Below are 9,248 nucleotides of genomic sequence, written 5' to 3'. Positions count from 1 at the left end.
ATTTTTTCCCAATCTTCCTTCCATCCTTCTGATAGCTTTATTCTTTTTCTAGTTCCTTGAGGTATAAAATTCGGTTGTTTATTTGAGATCTTTCTTTTTAAAATATAGGTATTTGTTGCTATGAATTTCCCTCTTAGTTCTGCTTTTTATGGATTCCATAAGTTTTGGTATGTGTGTTTTCATTTTAATTTGTCTGGAGGTGTATTCTAATTTTCTTTTTGAGTAATTCTTTCACTTAGTGGTTGTTTAAGGGGTATATAACTTTTAATATGTTGAAAGTTATATGGGATTTTGTTTTCTAAGATCCCAGTGACACTTTATTGGCTAGCATGGGATTACCGAAGTGATATCAACTTGTTTTTCCAGGTGAAATCCTTTTGGTACAGCTTGATCCACCTTATCTAAACAATATGGCCAGTGACCAGTGATCCACAATTCAAATAAAGAAGATTTCTCTTCTTGGTATTACATGGCTTGGAAACCAGGAATCAGGGGTAGACCATCTCTGGCCTCATTCATTAATTCAACTAATATTGGTTGAACAACCATGAGGTGTCAGACCCACTGATGAATGCTAGGAGCAGACCGATGAGCAAAATAAACACGATTCCTGCCTTCATGTAGTTAATAGTCTGGTGGGTGGGGGTGGAACAATGAGGGAGGGAGAAAAGACAGATTTTGAACTTAACCTACTGTGCAAGGTTGTGTGCTTGAAACAATGTGCATGACCCCAAAATTGTTATATCAAAAGGAAATTTCCCAGAAGAAGTAATAGGAAAAATTTTCAGTCTGTCATTTCTGGACCACTAATGCTTGAAGTCAATTACTTGCTTATCAGGCACAGTCAAAAGAAATCACTGGAGGCAGGTGCACAGCTGGTTGAGTCCCGTGCATCACACTCTGGCTGAGCCTGTGGCACCTTCATGAGGCCCAGCATAGTGGTGGTCTGCACAGTGCTATAAAATTGATATTAAAGATATGGTTTTCATCTTATTTCATGAACACACTTAAGTTTTCTTTTTGGACCCCTAATTTATACCATTATGCAATGAGCTTTGGAACCAGCTTTGGATCATTTAAAGTATGTCACTGAAAGTGCATGACAGAGACTTCCTAAATGAAAATACCTATTAGAAGCAAATCTGCATTTCAAAACTTTATGTCTGACTTATTTCATTTAGCATGATTATCTCAAGAACCATCCATGTTGTCACAAATGGCAGTATTTCATCTTTTCATTAGTTCTGAGTGAACACACAATGCAATATACAGATGATGTATTATTGAATTGCACACTTGAAACCTATATAATTTTATTAACCAATGTCATTCCAATAAACTTAATTAAAAATTAAAATTAAATACTGTAATAACTACAAATGGTGTCAGATGGGTACTAGATATATCAGAGTGATCACTTTATAAGTTATATAAATGTCCAATCACTTGCTGCACACCTGCAACTAAGATAATATTGCAAGTCAACTGTAGTTGCAAAATAAAAAAAATTTTAAATATTAAAAAAAAACTTTATCACACATATTGAAGAATGTGAAAAAGAGCCTGAGGTTAAAGCAAAAAATTAGTTGAATTCCAGTAGTATCTAATCCTCAAAATCTTCACATTAGGAGAAAAATGATTGTTAAATTATGAATAAATCTTATGATATGAAGAAGAAATATGAACTTGTTAGAGAAGTTTGTCATGCAAGAGACATTGTCATGTTTAGTGGTCAATCTTTATCCAAGAAATGAGGGATATTCTTCGATGCTCAGGGTTTGAAAAAAATGAATCTGATTCTGAAGAAGGGAAATTGCTCAAATACTTGAATGCACAAGAATTACTTCCTATTTGTTTAATCTGCTAGAATAATCTCAGGTTAATATTTTCCATTGTGGATGTATCATAGCAGAAATATGTAACCACAGGCAGTCCAGTAATAGAAAATTTCCAGGTTACCAAAGTAAGCATATGCTCTTATGTCCAACAACACAGATTTTAATCTGTGATGTACGTTCAATAATAAGTGATAACAATAAATGGACGTAGTTTGGCAAACTTTTGCTTGAGAGTCAACTGATCCTAGCTACAGCTGAACTACTGTCTTGATCCTTCTATAGACATAATGTGCACTGCAAACAGACTACTTTATAACAAGCAAAAGATAAATATGTACCCAATGAAACAGTGTTTCAGAAGTATTCTGGGTCCTCTATGAATCCATAGTAGGATCTGTCTCATTGTTCGCCTCCTCTTCAGCTAAAATTACTTGATTTCTTACAAACAAGAAAGGAAAGAGGTCAGCATTATGAAAAAAAATTCTAAAGCAGGAAATTATGTAGATTTGTGGAAATGGAGTCCCTGTAATCTGGCCATACCTTCTGAAGTGGATGTAGAGAAACATGCTAAAGTGAAAAAGTCTGTCATATCTGATGACTCACAACCAAAAGCCTGGCCAGCCCATGACATAAAAGATTATGCGTTTGAATGTGAAACTGGTACTCAGTATCAGAAAACAAAGCTGACCATTTTGTAGTCACTTGGTGATCCGCTTTACCATGGTGAAACTCGGTCATGTAAAGAAGATAAAGAAAGTGACAGCCAGATGTCTGCAACACACTCCTCCACAGATGATCATTCAAATTGGTTCATTATTGGATCAAAGTCGGATGCTGAGAGGGTATTCAATCAGTACCAGGAATTGGTCAGAATGAAACCAAGTGTCCAGTCAAGATGTTACACAGCTTGAGTCAGCTTTCTCAGTGAAATAAATGGAACAGCCCGAGACCACATCAGTTCAGTCTTCAGTACTGGGGAAGGAGGTCAAACATTAGCCTTCGCCCATCAAACTTACCTCAAGGTCAGGAAATAATTCCATAAAATAGTTATGCCATACAGCAGGCCAACAGCTTTCTTATATCCCCAACTCTTCCTCCTGATTCTAAGCCACACATGGATCATCTGTGGGTCTCAATCAAGTTAGCTTGCTTTCTACAGCTGCCATGTCACCTGCCAGTTCATCATAAAGAACCAGAGCCACCGAGGCCATGGAAAACTCTACTGGACTTAACTTCATCAATGTAGTGGGCTCTGTTTGTGGAGCTCAAGTTTTGATGAGTTGTTCAAACCCTAGGATGGTCTGTAACACTGATGCCATAATTCCTGCAGGAATAAACCAGAGCGACCTTCTCTCCTCAGGAGGTCTGCTACCAAATGCATTGCCTGGTGCAGTTCGGGCAGCTTCTTGAGCAGGTGTTCCATATGGTTTAAAAAATACTTCAAGTCTTGGGCCATTAAATCTACTCTAACTTTCAGGTGGTTTACTGATTTTCAACACCGTAGCATCAGCAACAGCAGCTCTCAGTTTACACACCAACAACCTCAGCTACCCACAACTTCTAGTCCACAACAGTCAGGGAAGCAGGGTTCTGAACAAGGTTCAACCAGTCAAGAACAGGCTTTATCTGCTCAGCATGCTGCTGTTATTAATCTTATTGGAGTAGGAAGTTTTATTCAGTCACAGGCAGCTATGTTTTCTCAGCTTGGCTCTGCTGAGAGCAGACCTGAGCAATGCCTTCTTCAGTGGAGATTCTAGCTCTTCTCTGCCTTTTCTACAGCAACAGCAACAGATACATGAGTTGCACTTTTTGCAGCATGAAATGGCTATGACAGTGGCAGCAGCACAAAGAGCTCAACTACATTGTCATCAGGATACAGGTAGTCAGTCAAAAAGTAAAATGAGTAGAGGCACATCAACTACTCCAAGTTTCTGACTTTTGCATTATTTTTTTCTCTTTTTTTCAAACCATCAGGGCATTGAATCAAAAGGATTCTGAGTTTCTATTTCACTTTTGTTTTTTTTAATGTTTCAGTATTTTACATTGCTAGATGTACAAACCTTACACAGAAGCACAACACTATGGTTTTTAAACAAAAACAGGGAAATGGCTTAATGAATCATTAGGGTTGGTTTGCTTAAATCATTGCTTTTTAAAAAATAGTTTCACTGTATGTACACATGTGGCAGTGGCCTAAGAAATACTAGAAACATGTTCAAGAAAAATGTAGCTTGATATTTGTTTAGTATAAAAGGTTTGTACATGGTGTAACAAATGTGGCTTTTACAAATCAGTTTTGAAAGAAATCACTGAAGCTGTCACTGCATCTTACTTCTCCACTCAGAGTAAAAGGCAAAAGCATAGAAAGAAACTATGAAACCACTTCTGCCCTCACATTGCCCCATCTAAAAGTGAAGTTAAACACAAGGTACACATGATCCTCAAAACTATGGGAGTGAAAAAAGGATAATCCACATTGCCTTCACTGGTGACTCACTACGACCATTCGTCCTTTCAGCGCATATTTATTGAGTCCCTACTATATTCCAGGGGTGGTTCTTGCTCTCACAAAGCTTACATTTTATTGATTGACCCTGCATCTCTAGCCAATGGGGGTAGTCTCATGCTTTGTGGACCATGCTGTGCACAGTGGCTTATCTACGTTTTAAAGGTAAGAGATAGCTAAATAAAAATGGGGGTAGACTGAAAGTATATGCTAGCTAGAAAGAACAGCGAATACAAAGGCCAGGAGACAAGAACAAGCTTGGAGCATATGGATAACAAAAGAAAGGCCAGTGGGATAGGAGCATAAGTGAATGAGGGAGAGATCAGTGGCAGAGAAAGCTGGAAAGGTTTCTGGCTTGTGCATGTGAATATATGGTGGTGCTGTTCACGAGGATAGAAACCATGGGAGGAGGAGGCCATTATAAATTGCCACAGCTTCCTCTTCACTGCACAGTTTTGACACATGATCATCCTATGCTTGAAGTCAATTAGGCCATTTGCAGCTTTCTAATAGACAAGATTTCAAAGTCCATTTGTGAAACGACTATTTAAAACCCACAGTTCTTGTCTCATAAAGTCACGTTATACGTCACCAGCAGATGGGCCGTTGTATTGGAAATTTCATTTTCTTGGACCTGAATGTGTACCTGGAGTAAACTCAGACAAATGCCATCTGTGGAGGGGCCCTGTCAATGTAAAGGCCCTGGAGAAGCCACTGATATCATCTGAATGCTGCCTGTAGCTCAATTAGTTCTCACTGAATATTGATGCACTCCCCATGTTTCCGAGCCCCATTCTAGTTGGGCAGAACCATGTGATTAGTTCAGGCTAATGGACCATGAGCAGAAGTGATATGAGTCAATTCTAGGCCAGGGCATTTAATGGCTGTTAAGTGACTCTTTTCTAGGAGGCAACCAGAGGCAACGTGTTCCAGATGGTGTAGTCTAGGTCTCTGAGTAACTATATGGTACAAAGTCACACTGACCCATGTAAGATATGTAGCACGTGGGTAAAGTAAAAACATGGGTTACATTAAGACACTGAAACAGTGGGTAGTCACCAAAATGTAAGTTAGCCCACCTTGACTGATATAGTGGTTGTCTGCCCCTTGACCCTCGAAATACACTGGGCCCCTCATGTATCATGCTCCATTTGGAGGAGGGGTCAAATTGGCCATGAATAATACACCTGTTTCAGATGTCTAGCTAAGTTTGTCCTCCTACTCGCTCAACATGCTAATGTTTACTCTCATTTCCTCCACTTCCTGACTTTCAATAACTGCTCCACACTGCCTACTCAGCATCATGACACATTTGCATGCCCCTCTTCGGCTTATTGACTTTGCTTCTCCCACTTGCTTCTCCTCTCTGTAAACTCTCTCGATTGGGGTGTCTTTGCAGTTCTATCCACGATACTCTCATTAACAACCTTAGCACTGTAGAAGCCTCACTGAGCCCCATCCCCACATGGTAAGGGAATTTAGATAATAGTAAAGAAGGAATCAGTGGTTTTTACTGGAGAAGCAATACTGAACATGAGGTATGAAGGGTAAAAGGTGAGATCAACAAAGAGAGGAAGACTAGGGACTACTGCAAAGTGTGAAATGGCTTAGGACCAAAGTTCTGAATGGTCTTGACAGTGGCGGTGCTGGATTGACTGAAGCAAACTCCCTAACCCACTTCCTTACATGGTGCCAGCTGTGTGGTGTTGAGACAGGTTAAAAAACTGCTTTAAAAATCAGAAAAGGTAGGTTTTGACATCTAAAAACTCAAGACTTCAGTAACATAATTTCTGTGAGAAATATTTCCCAGAGTTGTGGCTTATCCTGATAAGAGTGCCACTCTGCCCTGCTGCCTGGAAGACGCAATAGGGCTATTCCCACCCCAGCAAGCAGAGGAAGCAGAAACCACTAGCAAGGACTTCTATGGCTGGAGGCAGTTTCCAGTGTTCGGACCTGGACTGAAGTCTTGAAATTTTTTTTTTCTCGTGAAGGAAATGTGTTTAAAGTATACACTGAGACTGCCTATAGTTTGCTGTGTTTGTTTCTAAGCCAGTTTGGGGACAGACCATACACACCAAAGGTGTGGGCCCTCTCATGTTCAATGTTTTGGTGTCTTTGCATGAGGATTTCTCCCGCCACCCCCCCCCCCGATGAAGGCAGATATTAAGCAAGAGAGGAAAAAAGGAAACAGATGGCCATGGGGCCAGAAAAAAAGGACACCAAGCGATATTAGCTTTAGAAAACCTCTTTCCACAGCCAGCTGGAGTACTTTTCATCTCTAATTCTAAGTCGTCATCTCTCCTTCAACAATACAACCACTTTCTCTGTCACAGATATAAGATTTAACTTCTTTATTATTTTCTTTTGTAGGAAGAGCAAAATGCCATTGGCTATTTTGTTTCTTTCACTCTATTCACCATAGCATCTTATACTTAGTAGTTGCTCAATAATATTTCTTGCCCTGAGATATTCCTATCTGAAGGCCAACCATCCCAGTACCTCTCCTTTTCCATTTTAATGAATTCCAAACCACCTCACTTTGTTCTACTTTCTTCCCGTCAACTGTCTACTAAACTACCATTATCAATAAACAAAGTTTACTTAGAATCAAAGAAAACTTAAATGAAAGACTTATTGTAGATCACAGCTTCTTTCCAGAAGTTCAACTCAGTTGTCACACAGAAAGGATATATGACTCCAGTTAAAAGCAAAGATACTTGATATTTTGGTTAACCTGTGTAGGTTAACCTAATCATAGCTAAAAATGCATAATTTCTCTCAGCTTTAAAGAGGAAAATTAGTTTCCAATGCAATTTAACCAGATCCTTATTAACTTAAGGAAACAAAATCAGGAACCACTGATTTAGGCCAATTCCCTTATTTTACAGGTAACTTAAAACTTTGACCCTGAGAAGGAAAAGAGTTTGTCTAAAGTCACAAAAGTAATGTCATAGCCAGGCCTCCAGAATGAAATATTAGTCTCTAAAGTTTCTCTTCTGTTTGTTACATGAAGTCAATTTCTAAAGGCCGAATAGAATGCAGATTATTCTAGAGCAGGGACCATGTCTCACATCTTTGTATCTTCCACTGAGTCTTTCTACATAACTGGAGTTATAATAAATACTTACTCATTAATTAAATTTAATCAACTAATATTTAGTGATCTAATAATTTCAGGTCTTAAGAAATGCTAAAGTTAAAGCATTAAAACTGTCTGTACAATGGAAATAGTAAGATTTCTGAATGAATATATGCTTGCCTCTCTTCTTCCTTGGAGACTCCTCAAGACCATAGGAGCGAGTCATTCAACTAACAAGTATCTATTGAACCCCTACAGTGTGCCAAGCGGGCAACAGCAGCAGGGTAGTTACAGTTCCTTGGAGAAAGCACCAGACATAAGGTGATATTGTCGTTAATACTTTCCATGCCATTTGCTTTCCCCACATATTATAGTGCTGCTGGTTCTAATTACTCAGCATGTCATTCTTGTTATTGGCTTTATGTTTCTCTGCCTTCATAGACAAAGCAGGTCTAAACATTATACCAGGTAACAGGCAAAGGAAATTCTAACTATTTTGATTAGCTATCATCTGTAGAACAATTTCTAGTTTTTATAAAGGGTATTCACAGCACTTCCCAGTAGAGCTTTGTGCCAAGTACTTGAGAAGGCATGATAAGTTGAAATGTTTTAAGTTAAATTGGACATTTCTTCAGGAACAATGTTTTAATGCAGAGTCTAGCAAACTATGGCTCATGGGCCAAATCCCAGCTGCTGGCCACCTTTTTTTTTTGTATATAAAGTTTTATTAGAATACAACTATGCTTTTTTTTTTTTACATATTGTCTATGGCTGCTTTCATGTAAAAACAGCTGTAGATGAATGAAAATAATTGAAATAATTTTCCTGTATTAAGGGCCCAGTGTTTGCCATGGCTGTCACATTCATTATTTCACATAATTCACATGACCCCTCTAGTGTAATTATATCTGTAATAACATTTATTGTACTAATCAGAGTTTTGGTGTCTATAAACTTGGATGAGAAAAAAATACAACTTAATTTCCATTAACCTCTAACTGAAAGCAAGTATTCCTTCAACTATGAATGTAGTAACATATCAAGATCATATTAGCAATATTTGTGGCTTTATCTCCAATAGAAATATCAGATACTTTTATAGTCAGTTGGCATCATTACAGTTATTTCATAATATATTTACATTCAATATCACTTTGAAATTGTGGTAGATATTAGACATACTGCTAAATCTTGGTATTTATTTAATATACTATTAAAGAAGCACATATATCACAAATTTATTTTAAAAAATACATTGATAACTTTATTTCCTTATAACTAGCTTTGCCTTTGTAACCTCAAATACTGTATTTATGCATTTAAAAGTATTATTCTGAGAAGGTGTCCAGAGGCTTTAGCAGACTGCCAAAGAAAGCCTGGCAAAAAAAGGTTAGGAAACTCTATGCCGAGTGCATTAATTCACTGAGTAGTCATAATTACCCTGTGTGTTGTGTACTACAACTAGTCCCTGACCACTCCCTCTTTACACAGAAGTACAATGTGGGGAGAGATGATTGATTAAATTGCCCAATGTCATATAGCTAGTAGTGGGGATGAGATATGAACCCAGACAGTCTGAATTTAGAGCCCACACTCTTCTTAGTCTATATCCAATACTATATTACCTTTAGTGTGTTATTATCCCCATTTTATAGTTTAATAAACTGATCCTTTTTATTAAGGAGGAATGTGACAGCTGTTGTGAGAAGCCACTGTGAGTAGCAGAATACAGAATTTCTTGGGCACCTACTGTGCCAGACTCCTTTCATGCATATCTCATTTTATCCTCATAATAGGCCTCAGTGTTTTGGCTGATGAGTGAAAT

At 38.1% G+C, this 9,248-nt stretch overlaps 1 pseudogene; it reads left to right on the top strand.

Annotated features, from left to right (window-relative positions):
• The first annotated feature begins 1,043 nt into the window (after window positions 1-1,043).
• Window positions 1,044-3,773, top strand: LOC107505633 (annotated as a pseudogene).
• Window positions 3,774-9,248: the final 5,475 nt, after the last annotated feature.

This window comes from Rousettus aegyptiacus, unplaced genomic scaffold (assembly GCF_014176215.1).
Source record: "Rousettus aegyptiacus isolate mRouAeg1 unplaced genomic scaffold, mRouAeg1.p scaffold_m13_p_9, whole genome shotgun sequence".
Classification (NCBI taxonomy): Eukaryota; Metazoa; Chordata; class Mammalia; order Chiroptera; family Pteropodidae; genus Rousettus; species Rousettus aegyptiacus.
This window is presented reverse-complemented; position numbering and strand designations above follow the sequence as displayed.